The sequence below is a fragment of the Tasmannia lanceolata genome, unplaced genomic scaffold (assembly GCF_043159265.1).
Source record: "Tasmannia lanceolata isolate RefF3 unplaced genomic scaffold, GAP_Taslan_0.1 ptg000024l, whole genome shotgun sequence".
Classification (NCBI taxonomy): Eukaryota; Viridiplantae; Streptophyta; class Magnoliopsida; order Canellales; family Winteraceae; genus Tasmannia; species Tasmannia lanceolata.
The window spans coordinates 10,008,764-10,023,199 of NW_027518701.1; the positions used below are offsets into that span (position 1 = coordinate 10,008,764).

The following is a 14,436-nucleotide window of genomic DNA, read 5'->3' on the forward strand; positions in this document are numbered from 1 at the left end:
TTGTGAGGAGAGCATTAGCTCCTTAACATGGGTGAAGGAGCTTTGCTCATTTCACGTCTTAAATTGGGTTTTTCTTTTCTTTTCAAATGGTGGCATGTGTTTTCAAACCCCCATGAGTTTATTTTAGTTGTTGGTTGTGTTGATCTCCAGCTTGTGTTACTACTAGACGCTCCCTGTATCAAATTTGTATGCTTCTAGGAAAGAAATTTGTCTTGAGAAAATGATTTAGCTGGCTAGTTCATTTTGAGTCCTACCAAAACTGATTGCACCACATTATGGCAAGCAACCATAGGGCTTTATAGCCAGCTTTTTCTCACCAGTCACAGCATTATAATGCCTTTCTGGTTCAAGAACAGCCAAATTATGTGAATCGGATGGTTTGTACAGGGTATTGAGTACCTAAACTTATGATAGAAAAATTAGTGGACTTAAACGGTATCAGAAAAAGAGAAAACATAGTGATATGGCATCGGTGAAGTATAATGGGGATCTCACATTGTCAAGAGATTTTGGTATCATTTCCCCTTCAGAATTAAAAGTAGCTTCTATTTCAACCTTGATGTTTGGAAATGGCTTCTCTTACTACAATAATCCTTAGTAGTTTCTCCATTTCGTGGTGTGATATAAAATATGGCAAATTACGTTCTCTATTCTAAAAAGAAGTATTAAGAAAGGGGAAGTGATAAATTAGCCCCATTTTCTTCCCTCGGCCACCCTTATATTCTAATTGTGACCACTCACTCCTTTTACACTAAGTAAAGGGGACGAATATATCATTTCCCGGAAAAAAAATAATGGTCCCACAAATTTTATGATGAAAAAAAAGTCTAAAAATATAAGGGATATGTCTTCCACTATGAGACTTTATGAGATATTGAGAACATCCAGTCACACTAAAACGTTAAATACAGAGGCAAAAAAACATCCAAACCCTTTACCTCACGCTTGCAATAATGCAGTATATGAGAATGCCCAGTGCCACTCGCAAGTTCTTTCTTTATCCTTTTAGATTTATTTCTCTTTCAGTGCTTTACAATAGCAATAATGCCCAACATAAAAAGAGAAATAAAGTCATCAACTACATCCCTAACTTTGCTATGTTGCCCATTATTACTAGTGTAAGTGTACGGTTGTAAGTGTAATTTATCAGTGCTTTAGATGTGTCAAAAATAGAGTCTTCAAAAGAGAAGAAACGACTAATGAACTAAAGCAAAGGACGATTCCCTCGGCTTTACAGCCTAGCAAATGGAAAACATATTGTCTCCTTATTTATTTATTTTTTTAAAAATTTATATTTTGCCATTAAAGCCAGGAAGAGATGTGTATGATGTTTCACAAAGTTTTGAGGTTATCAGAGTGACCAGCTATTTTCATCTTCGAGAGATCACACTGGTGAAAATAGTTATTTTCCTTTTTTGTACTCTATATTTTCTTAGATATTTTTTCTTGGATTCTCAGGAATTTTTGTTTTTGGAACTATGAAGATTAGTGGAATGCTTTTGTAGTGCACAATCCTCTCTTCTCCCATGTGTAAATGTGTTTATCTCTTTTCTTTTGAAAATGAAACAATTAAAAAACAAAAATTGGTTATGCAATTTGGGGACATAGAAGTCTAATAGAATGAAATAAAAAATAAGAAATGTAAGTGATGGAACACGAAGGTGTGTCTGTACGTATCTATCTTTCATCTATATGTGCGTGTGTACGTTAAATTGTGTTGGGAATACTAAAACAATCTTTATTTATTACAGTGATCAAAGTAGTGACCATTGAACAGGGAGAGTTCATCTTGGTGAAGGCAGGTATGCATGTTTCTTTACTCTCTCTTTTTTCCAAAAATATTAAATAGTAATTTAATTGGTGGGTTTATTGAGAATTTCCTTTTTTTTCTTAAATATTAAATAGTAATTTAGTGGGTTTGTGGGGAATTTCTTTTTTGGAACTACCAAGATCAGAGCGAAGAGATGCTTAGCTAAGCTTTGGGGCTATCAGAGTGATCAGCTATTTTCGTCTCTTGAGAATTCTCGTTGGTGAAAGGAGGTATTTTTATGCTCTCAATTTTTTCATAGACATTATTCAGTGATTTGAGGAAAATTAGAGGAATGCTTTAGTAGTGCAGAATCCTCTATTCTTGGATACGTTCATCTTTTTGAAAGTAAACAATTCATGACTTTACATGGTGTAAGCCCTTATAGTCCTGTATTTTCCAAAATGTACTGTCGGGACCATACTATAGCATGATCCAAATCGTCCATCAGATGGGCCACAATGTAAATAAGTTGTGCCCAAAAAATCATTTCTAAAGGATGATCCCAACCCTCCGATGTAGAAATGAACTGCATATTATGGAAACCTCTATGGATAAGAGGGCTAGGATCATCCTATGGAACTAATTTTTGGGGAACAACCTATTTACGTTGTGTTCCATAACATGAGCGGTTTGGATCATCCTATAATGTGGTCCGTACAGTACTTTTGGAAAAATAAGGGCCTGTATAGGGCTTATAGCATATAAAATCTTACATTCAAAAACAAAATTTCCAAATACCAGGTATGAATCTAGGTTAACTCATTACCAAAGCAATAAAATGACATAAAATAGTTAATGGAAGGGATATAAGGCGCGAAGAAATATATAATATAATTGTTAAAACACTCTTTGTTTACCAGGGCCACCATCTGCATCATGTTTGCATCAAGGAGGAGAGTTCACGTTGGTGAAGGCATGTATGTTTATTTCTCTAAACTCTTTTTTCTTAAATTATAGGGAAAATGATCAGAAAAATGTACTTTTTGTCTGAAATTTTTAGAAAGGGGGGCTGTTTTCTAAATTATCAAAGAAGGGAGGAGGGAGAAAACTTTAGCCCATTTTAGGATGAGAATACCCCCTTCCCTCTTGAAGGTTCCTCATTTAATCATCCCATTTGCATATTTTCCAAAAGTCACCTTTTTACCTTGTTCTCATGATTTCTACCTTTTTACCTTCTTCAACCTCTTCTCAAAGACAAAAATCTTGTATTGCTCCTCTTGTCACAATCTCATGAAAAACCCATTTTAGTGTGTTCTTTCATTTGGCATTAAACCCATTGGTACTACCTTCTTCAATCTCTTCTCAAAGCCATACTTTAAAAACCTTGTATTGCTCCTCTTCTCAAAGTCCCATGAAAAATCCATTTTAGTGTGTTCTGGCATTTGGCATCAAACCCATTTGTACTTTTTGCCTTCTTCAACATCTTCTCACTTGCACTCTTTATTCCACGTAGGAAGGGCTTTAGTTCCATTTGGCGTCATATTTAGGGTATTCTCTCTTAACTTTGTTCTTTGAAAATAGAGGTTCGTAGTGATAAATAGTGGTATTTATTGTTAAAAGAGTGCTTCGGGTGCTAAATAGTGGTTCTTAGTGTTAAATGGTGGTTATGTAGTTTTAAAACAGTGGTTCGAAGTGTTAAATAGTGGTTCCAATTAACTAAATAGTGGTTCTTAGTGTTTAAATAGTGGTTCAGAGTGCTAAATAATGGTTCCTATTGTTAAATAGTGGTTCTGTGGTTTTAAAACAGTGGTTGGGTGTGTTAAATAGTGGTTCAGAGTGCTAAATAATGGTTCCTATTGTTAAATAGTGGTTCTGTGGTTTTAAAACAGTGGTTGGGTGTGTTAAATAGTGGTTCTAATTAACTAAATAGTGGTTCTTAGTGTTAAAATACTATTTGTAAGTGCTAACTAGTAGTTCTTAGTGTTTAAATAGTGCTTTGGAGTGACAAATAAGGTTTCTTTAGTTTTAAAACAGTGGTTTTGAGTGTCAAATAGAGGTTCTTAGTGTTTAAATAGTTGGTTCGGAGTGCTAAATGGTGGTTCTGTAGTTTTAAAACAGTGGTTGGGAGTGTTAAATAGTGGTTCTAGTTAACTAAATAGTGGTTCTTAGTGTCAAAATAGTGGTTTTGAGTACTACATAATGGTTCTTAATGTTAAATAGTATTTGTTAGGGTTAAAAAGTGCTTGGGTGTGTTAAATAGTTGTTCTAATTAACATAATAGTGGTTCGTGGTGTTAAAATAGTGGTTTTAAGTGCTAAATAATGGTTCTTAGTGTTTAAATAGTGGTTCAGAGTGCTGAATAAGGGTTATTTAGTATTAAAACAGTGGCTTCTAATGTTAAATAGTGGTCCTTAGTGTTAAATAATATTTCTTTAAGGTTAAAACAATGCTTGGGAGTGTTAAATAGTGGTTCTAAGTAACTAAATAGTGGTTCTTAGTGTTTAAATAGTGATTTTAAGTGTTAAATAGTGGTTCTTAGTGTTTAAATAGTGGTTTGGAGTGATAAATAGGGGTTCTTTACTTTTAAAACAATGGTTTCGAGTGTTAAATAGTGGTTCTTAGTGTTTAAATAGTGGTTCAGAGTGCTAAATAGTGGTTCGTAGTGTTTAAAAAATGGTTTGAAGTGATAAATAGGGGTTCTTTAGTGTTAAAACAATGGTTTCGAGTTTTAGATAGTGGTTCTTAGTGTTTAAATAGTGGTTCAGAGTGCTAAATAGTGGTCCTTAGTGTTAAATAGTGGTTATGTAGTTTTAAAACAGTGGTTGGGAGTGTTAAATAGTGATTCTAATTAACTAGATAGTGGTTCTTAGTTAACAAATAGTGGTTTTGAGTGCTACATAGTGGTTCTTAGTGTTAAAATAGAATTTTTTAGGGTTAAAATAGTGCTTGGGAGTGTTAAATAGTGGTTGTTAGTGTTAAAATAGTAGTTTTGAGTGCTAAATAGCGGTTCTTAGTGTTTAAATAGTGGTTTGGAGTGATAAATAGGGGTTCTTAGTGTTAAAACAATCGTACTTAGTGTTAAAACAGTGCTTGGGATTGTTAAATAGTGGTTATTACTGTTAAAAAAGTGGTTCATTCATTCCTATCTGATGAGGTCGACTTGTTCAATGCAATTACAATATGATGAGATCAGTTGGAAAGAGGTCGACTTGTAGGTTTACTTGTTCAGTGCAATTACAATCTGATGAGATCAGCGGGAAAGAGGTCGACTTGTAGGTGGACTTGTTCATTGCAATTATAATCTGATGAGATCAGCCGGAAAGAGGTTGACTTGTAGGTCGACTTGTTCAGTGCAATTACAATTTGATGATATATGATGAAAAGATGTCGACTTGTAGGTCGACTTGTTCCACACAAAAATCACATCGATATGTCCCACTTAATTTGACATTAAGGGCAAAGGATAAAGAATGGAAGGGACAAAGATGAAATTGAGAAATATATGCCACAAATAGATCCCACAAATAGGTGCCACACAGTTACATTAACTAACTTTACAAATCGCCATTCATTTACATTATTTACAAATCATCAAATCACAACCACCACCACCACCATCACCACACTGACTACTTATACTCTCCTTTCGTTTACAATCAGAGCATTCTTCTACTTAGTATTAACTCTCCCATATACTCCATCTAAAAAATCACTGAGTAATCTACCTCTCATAGCCATGATATTTGCCTAGTTGAAGTCTATCTTAGCATCACGCAAGAGATATTCCATTTCCTTTAAAACGACTAAACCACAATCATTGCTGCAAAACACGAATGTCAAAATCATGTCAACACAATACGCATATGCTGAAATTAAGGTGGAATTATGACATTTCAATTATAATGAAAGGTACAAGTAAAATCATCTGTTTTTCTGTACGGGCCGCTTTTTTAGCTCTAATCTAATGAATCCAAATTAGACTTTTTTAGATGGAATCCAATCAAATGAAAAGAAATTAGACCTATTTAGATGGAATTGAATCCAATGAATACAAATTAGAGTGAGGATACATGGAATCCAGTCCAATAAATCTAAATTAGAATCTATTTAAATGGAATCCAAACCAATGGATCCAAATTAGACCTATTAGATAGAATCCAACCCAATGAATCCAATCTTTGAACCACTATTGAGACCCTCTGAAGCATTAACAGACCCTATGAACCACAATTAGTCCCTTGGAACCACCATTAAACCCTCTCAACCACAATTTACAATTGTTGAACCATTGTTGAGGGCCTCTGAACCACTATTACACCCTTGGAACCACTGTTAGACCCTCTCAATCACTATTTATAATGTTTGAACCATTGTTGAGGCCCTTTGAACTACTACTATACCCTAAGAACCATTGTTAGAGATAATTACTGTGTTTCAACCACTATTAAGAACCTCTGAACCACTATTGGACCCTTGGAATCACTATTGAAGCCCTCTGAACAACTACTATACACTTGAAACCACTGTTGAGAGGTTACAATCCTCTATTATACCCTTGGAACCACTATTCAGGCCCTATAAACCAGTATTAGACAGTAGGAGCCACTCCTGAGAAGTTTTGAACCTCTAATTACAATGTCAGAACCATGGTTGAGGCCCTTTGAACTACTATTATACCAAATGAACCACTGTTAGACACTGGGAACCAACTATTAGACTCTTGGAACCATTGTTGAGAGGTTAAGAACATCTATTACACTCTTGGAACCAGAAATATCTATTACACCCATGGAACCAGAAATATCTATTACACCCATGGAACCACTATTTAGGCCTTCTGAACTACTATTAGACATCTATTACACTCTTAGAACCGCTATTAGACCCATATAACAACTACTTAGGCCTTCTGAAGCATTATTAGACATTTGGAACCACTGCTGAACCACTATTGAGGCTTTCTGAACAGCTATTGAGTTTCAGAACCACTATTAGTGGCTTTTTGAACCTCTATTGAGAAGACACCTTCGTGACACGTCTACTCGGGTCTTGTATAAAGCTTCCAACAATCCAGTATATGAGAATGCCCGGCCCCACTCGTAACTTCTTTCCTTACCTTTTAGCTTTATCTCTCTACCAGTGCTTTACAATAGCAATAATGCCCCATGTAGAAAGAGAAATAAAGTCATCAACTACACCACCTCATTATTGCTATTGTAGCGGTAATGAGTCATCAAAAGAGAAGAAACGACGAATGAACTTTAGCAAAGGACGATTCCCTTTGCTTTACAGCCTAGCGAATGGAAAACATATTATCTCCTTATTTATTTAGCAAAATACTTCATATTTTACCATTAAACCCAGGAATAGATGTGTATCAAGTTTTGCAAATTAAGTTTTAAGGTTATCAGAGTGACCAGCTATTTTCGTCTTTGAGACTTGAGAGTTCACACTGGTGAAAATTGTTATTTTCCTTTTTGGTACCCTCTATTTTTTCTTAGATATTAGAGAGTGATTTACTGGGTATCTGAGGAATATCTGTTTTTGGAACTATGAAGATTAGAGGAATGCTTTTGTAGTGCAAAACCCTCTCTTCTTCCATGTGCTTATCTCTTTTCTTTTGAAAACTAAACAATTCAAAAAACAAAAGTTGATTTTAAAGTTGATTCTCCAATTTGGGGACATAAAAGTCTAATAGAATGACATAAAAAATAATAAATGTAAGTGGTGGAACACACGAAGGTGTGTATCTATTTATCTATCTATCTCTATATCATCTAAGTGTGTTTGTTAAAATGTATTGGGAATAATAAAATACTCTTTATTTATTACAGTGATCAAAGTAGTGATCATGGGACAGGGAGAGAGTTCATGTTGGTGAAGGAAGGTATGCATGTTTCTTTATACTCTCTTTTTCCAAAATATTAAATAGTAATTTAATTGGTGGGTCTATTGAGAATCTCATTTTTTTTTCTTAAATATTAAATAGTATTTTAGTTGGTTTGTGGAGAATCTCTTTTTGGAACTACCAAGATCAGAGCGAAGAGATGCTTAAGTAAGCTTTGGGGCTATCAGAGTGACCATCTATTTTTGTTTCTTGGAGAGCTCATTGGTGAAAGCAGGTATTTTCATGCTCTCATTTTTTTCATAGAAATTATACAATGATTTGAGGAAGATTAGAGGAATGCTTTAGTAGTCCAGAATCCTCTATTCTTGGATACGTTCATCTTTTCTTTTCGAAAGTAAACAATTAATTAGTTTTTAATTTTACTGTATAGACCATACTATAGCATGATCTAAACCGTCCATCTGATTGGCGACAATGCAAATAGGTTGTGCCCAAAAAATCATTTCTATCCCAACCCTCTGATCATTTCTATAGATCAAACGGCTAGGATCATCCTATGGAAATAAATTTTGGGGAACAGCCTATTTCCGTTGTGTTCCATAACATGGACGGTTTGGATCATCCTATGATGTGGCCCGTACATGCAGTACTTTTTGGAAAAATAAGGGACTATAAGGGCTTACACCGTATGAAACCTCACAATTTAAAAACAAAACGTCCAAATTCTAGGTATGAATCTTGGTTAACTTTGACCAAAGTAAAAAAATGACATAAAATAATAAATGGAAGGGATATAAGGCGCGAAGAAATATATAATATAATTTTTAAAACACTCTTTGTTTATCAGGGCGACCATTTGCATCATCTTTGCATCGAGGAGGAGAGTTCATGTTGGTGAAGGCAGGTATGCTTGTTTATCTGTACTCTCTTTTTTCTTAAATTATATTAAATAAAAATTTTGTAGATCTCCGGGATTCTATTTTTTTCTTAATTGTTACAAAGTGATTTAGTGAGTTTATGGGGAATATCATCTTTCGTAACTTTTAAAAAGCAATTCTTTAGTAGGGCACAACCACTAATTGTAATATAATGAGGTATGCCTACTAACAATAGGATATTCGGCTTGTCTCATTGTAAAGGTCGACCCGACTGAGCATTCTGATAGAGCTGTGATACTTGCTGAGTTCAAGATGGCAAGTCTCCAAAACAATGAGTTTTTTTTTGGTTGGAAAAAATATCTGATGATTTTCCATTATTTGCTAGAGATATATAAATAGATAACATCAAGATTCCAGGGAGAGAATCTCTCCAACAAATTGAAAACACAACAAACGGTCAAAAGACCACTTTGCTAGCTAACTACTTGAGGAAAAATAGCAACATAAACTGAAAAACAGGGAAAGGCTCCAGCTTTATTATTTCATAAGATCACCCACGTCGGAAGACGTGGCTTGGATGCGTGGGTGACGTGGCTTGCAGGGTAACCAACCCACGTGCACATAATCCTCGCCTCTTCAAGCAACCTTGTCCTCAAGGTTGAAGCTTGGATAATCCCGTTTCAATGTCCATTCATCAACCCATGTTGCATCCCCTTCATCAGTGCCCTCCCACTGAATTAGGAAATCGGGGTGGACGCGTCTTCCTCTTTTCTTCTTTCTGGTGCTAAGGACCCGAATCGGCTTGAGAACTGGTTTGCCCTTTTCATTGCTATCTGGCAAATCAATAAGAGCTACATCCTGATCACCCAATTTAGCTTTTAATTGAGAAACGTGGAATACAGGGTGCACCTTGCATCCCGTAGGTAGTCGAAGCTTATAGGCGACTTTCCTGACCCGTTCTATGATCTCATATGGCCCATAGTAACAAGGAGAGAGCTTCGTTACTCTTCAGAACTGGAGGGAACTCTGCCTGTAGGGTTGCAACCTTAGGTAGACCATATCTCCCACTTCAAATTGATGGTCCGTGCGTTTGAGATCCGCAAGCTTTTTCATTATGTTTAGGGCCATGTCTAAATTTTCTTTGAGCAGCTTTAAAACTTCATCACGATCTAACAGTATTTTCTCCACTTCTTTGACAAAACTGGTGCCCTTGACAGAGGAGAGTAACCTCGGTGGATCAATGCCATAAAGGACTCGAAGGGGGAGAAGCCTGTTGACCCATTTATATTTGTGTTGTGCCAAAACTCAGCTAAAAATATAGCCATTGAGCCCATTGTGAGGGTTGCAATCCTGCAAAACAGCGCAAATAGTTTCAGGCCATGTTCATCTGTCCAAAGGGCCAAATGTGTCTTAAAAGTATTTAGTTTCCACTCTGACATTTTTGACTTGTGAAATCCATTTTATAATCAATTTATGCTCAATTGATCTTGTTTTAAGTCTAACCTAGGGATTAGTTTATTATCTAAAGGCTTGACACACATCTTCACTCCTTCATAATCTTCAAATCTTCTTCAATCTTGGATCCATCCTTCGTACTTCATGGTTCTTTATTTGACAGACTTTGACTCCATTCCATGATATCTTCAATTTACCTTTAAAGAGCTTTCTTACATAACAATGAACCACTAGTATGACAACTATTATAAATCATCATGATGTGTTTGTTCTCACCAAAACATGAGTTGGGAAAGTAGGCAAGGTTGAACCCTTGGGCTAACACATGTTATCTATAAAAAAAATTCCCTTGTAGTTACGACTCCTTAGATTACTTCCAAAGCTAATAGTTTAAGTGGTTTAGTTCCTTGAGAATTGTTGGAAATCTAAGCTCGACCACTTGACCACCTATTCACTTGACTCTTAGATTTTCCGTGGTTTTGGAACTGTACTATTTTGGAAGCTTGCAACTTTGACTTGATTTGACCTCATTGGGAATCTCCTTTGTGAGAGTTAATGGCCTGAGGACTTAGTTTCTTTGTTTTGGAATTATGTAAGACATTTACTTTAGCTTTGTTAGTGTGTTAGTGGTACTTAGGGAAGCTAAGTTTAGTTAAGAAAAGTTAATCTCGGATTTGAAGTTCAGCTTAAATATTAGGCCTTGTACCTTCTTCATTTAAAATCCATTTTAGTGAAATTTGAAAGCTCTGGAGTAGTATAACTACTTGGGCTTCTTTCTTTGTGTGTTTTACATCATGAGAATATTTTTCTTCTCTTGAAACTCATATTCTCCCTCCAACCTAGTTGGTTTCATTCCAACAAAGTGATATCAGAGCATAGGTTGAAGGTTGATCATGACTGCCGACAATATGTTGCAACCTCAACTTCCTGGATTCAACGACCAGAACTACAACCAATAGAGTATTCAAATGAAGGTGTTGTATGGATCTCAAGATTTGTGGGATATTGTTGAGACTGGCATTGAAGAACCGGAGGATTAAGCGGCTCTAATTCCACAACATTTGAATGACTTGAAAGACAATTGGAAGAAGGACAAGAAGGCTTTGTTCTTCAGCTATCAAGCGGTGGATGAAGTCATCTTTGAACAAATTTTATATGTGACTTCGGCAAAAGAAGCATGGGATACACTCTATACATTATACAAAGGAGAAGACAAAGTAAAGTTGGTGAGATTACAAACTCTTAGATGTGATTTTGATTCACTAAAGATGAAGGATTCAGAATCGGTTGAGGATTTTTACAATCGTGTTATGTCTCTTGTAAATCTATTGAGAGTAAATGGTGAAGATATTCAAGATCGAAGGATTGCAGAGAAAATCCTTAGAAGTTTGACTCGAAAATTTGAGTATTTTTTTTCTTGCAATTGAAGATACTAAGGATTAAGGATTTAATATCTTTATCCTTAGAAAGTTTATTGGGATCACTCCATTTTTAAAAAAATGTTTATTGGGATCACTCCAATCCCATGAACTACGAATGAAGCAGTTTGATTCTTCTCTTCTAGAATAGGCTTTTCAAACACAAGTCTCTTATAGGGGAGGCTCTAGAGGAAGAGGAAGAGGAAGAGGAAGAAATTCTTTTTGTGGAAGAGGGAGAAATGGTGGAGGAAGAAATCACAAATACAAAAAAGATCGAAGTGGTTCTTCTACAAGAGGAAAAGGGAGAGGAAGATTACTATCCCAAGTTCAATACTATCATTGCAAAAATTATGGTCATAACGTGAAGTATTGTAAAAGAAGTTGGCGGAAAAATCTACTTTCATGGATGAGAAAGATGAAAATAAAGAAGAAGACACACTCTTTCTTGCTTGTAATGTGGAAGAAGTGGCTCTTGATGAGACGTGGTCTCTTGATAGTGGTTGTGGTAACCACGTGACCGGCAACAAAAGCGTGTTTGTAACGTTGGATGAATCACTACAAAGTGACGTTCGAACAGGTGATGACAAGAGGCTCTCTGTAAAAGGAAGTGATATTCTCGTCCAAACAAAGAAAGGTGTCGAGCGCATCTCCATTGTTTTCTATGTTCCCAGTCTAAAGCACAATCTCTTGAGTGTTGGGCAACTTTTAATGAAAGGGCATGGTGTTCATTTCAAGGAAGATGTATGTGAAATCAAAGACAAAAATCATGTTCTTATAGCCAAGCTGAGAATGTCTCAAAACAAGATGTTTCCTCTAAAGTTTCAAAGTGAAGGTCTTCCTTGTTTCAACACCATTGTCAATGATACGTCATGGTTATGACATCTTCCCTATGATCACTTGAGTTTTAGCACCTTATCTCTAATGTATAAGAAGCACATGGTGAAAGTCACGCCTAGCATGCCTAACATCAACCGTCAAGATCAAGTATGTGAAGGATGAGCACTTAGAAAGTATCAAAGAGACTCTTTTCCCATTGGAAAAGTTTGGAGGTCATCAAATCCTCTTGAGCTAGTGCACTCGGATTTATGCGGGCCTATGCAAACAACATCAATTGGAGGTAATCGATATTTTCTCACCTTCATTGATGATTATAGTAGAAAGACATGGATTTACTTTTTCAAAGAAAAATCAGAAGTCTTTGGATGTTTTAAAGTTTTCAAGAGCTTGGTAGAAAAGCAAAGTGGTTTCATGTTGAAAACTATGCGTGCCGATAGAGGCGGTGAATATGTTTCTCATGAGTTTGAGAATTTCTTGAAAGAGAATGGGATTGGGCATCAACGTACCACTCGTTACACGGCAACAAAACAGCCGAAAGAAAGAATCGAACGATGATGAAATTGGCTAGAAGTATGTTGAAAGCAAAAGGGATGCCTAATATGTTTTGGGTGGAAGCCGTTGCATGTGACATCTATCTTTTGAACCGAGTATCATCTAAAAGTGTTCAAGGTATGACTCCTCAAAAAGCTTGGAGTGGTCATAAGCCTGGTGTTGCTCACTTGAGAATTTTTTGTAGTATTGCCTACTGTCACTTTCCGGATGAAACAAGAAGAAAGTTGGATAGTAAAATGCATTCTTATTGGATATAGTGAAAGCTCAAAAGCATACAAGTTGTACAATCCTATCACAAAGAAGATTATCATAAGTAGAGATGTGAAGTTCAATGAAGAAGAATGTTGGGATTGGAATCAAAGTGAGAAGAAGAAAGAAGTTTTTGTAGATATGGATGAAAGCAAACATACTCATGATGGTGGAATTAAAGGAAGTGAAGAGGATATGACTCATCCTAACTCTTCATATTCTTCTCCATCATCTTCGGTTCCATCATCTTCATCGTCTTCAACAAGCCTTCACTCTCCTCCAAGGAAGACAAAAAGCATAAGAGAAATCTATAAAAAGTCTAGAAGAATTACCAACGAAGAGTTGGCAAATTTTGCTTTGTTTGCCGATATCGATCCAATTAGTTTTGAGGAGACATATCAAGAAGAAAAGTACCAGAAAGTAATAGATCAAGAAATTTCTTCAATTTAAAGGAACAATACTTGGGAGCTAATAGAGCTTCCACTATTGGTGTGAAGTGGGTATACAAGACAAAGTTGAATGCAAATGGTGAAGTTGAAAAGTATAAAGCTCGCTTAGTAGTAAAAGGTTACAAGCAAAGGTATGGCATTGATTACAAAGAAGTGTTTGCTCCCGTTGCTCGTCTTGAGACGATTATGATGGTTCTAGCTTTGGCGGCACAAAAGAATTGGGAAGTTTATCAAATGGATGTCAAATCAGCATTCTTGAATGGGTTTCTTGAAGATGAGGTGTGTGTTGATCAACCTCCCGGATACATAAAGAAAGACGAAGAAAGCAAAGTGTGGTGATTGAAGAAAGTTCTATATGGCTTGAAGGAATCACCAGGGGCATGGTATAGTCTCATTGACGGATATTTCATGAATAATGGTTTCAAAGGTGTTCTTATGAACACACCCTCTACATCAAAGAGAGAACCCAAGGTGAGTTTTTGGTTGTTTACTTATATGTTGATGAATTGACTTTTACCAAGTGTGAAGAATTCAAAAGAAATATGATGCAAGAATTTGTGATGACTGGCATGAGTTTTAAATACATCTTTTGTGGAGCTAAACCAAACCCTAAACATTTTGTTCAACCCCAAGAGAAGAATTTTGTAGAGGAGAGAGATCACGTTTTGGAATCGGAAAGCGCGAATCGAGGTAAGAACTATGTTCTTGGTTGATTTTGGACTTCTTGGGAACCATAAAAGAAGGATTTAAAGTAATTAAATGATGCGATTACCGATCGTTATGACTTAGAATAAGAACTATTTGACTAATCTAGGATTCCTTGGGGTTTATATCGTTCTCCGATCCCCAACAAACACAATATCAGATTGTTGTAGCCATATAATTGAAGTTTCGAAAGGTTTAGACCTAAATGTGAAAATTTGTTTGCAATAATTCTCTGTAGTGATTCAGAACGTGAAATCAGGTTTGATGTATTCGCTTTTGCGCAAGGATTCCATCT

At 35.9% G+C, this 14,436-nt stretch overlaps 2 long non-coding RNA genes across 4 annotated transcripts in view; both read left to right on the forward strand.

Moving 5' to 3' along the window:
- Positions 1–1,880, forward strand: part of LOC143857357 (uncharacterized) — a 28,044-nt gene extending 26,164 nt beyond the window's left edge. For all 3 annotated transcript variants that reach the window (XR_013238630.1, XR_013238631.1, XR_013238629.1), the window contains exon 5: positions 1,752–1,880. This is a non-coding gene — a long non-coding RNA (uncharacterized LOC143857357). The remainder of the gene's footprint in view (positions 1–1,751) is intronic.
- Positions 1,881–2,668: 788 nt separating this feature from the next.
- On the forward strand, positions 2,669–7,873 carry LOC143856929 (uncharacterized). The gene is made up of 3 exons (XR_013238433.1): positions 2,669–2,727; positions 7,585–7,637; positions 7,740–7,873. It is a non-coding gene; the product is annotated as an uncharacterized LOC143856929 (long non-coding RNA).
- Positions 7,874–14,436: the final 6,563 nt, after the last annotated feature.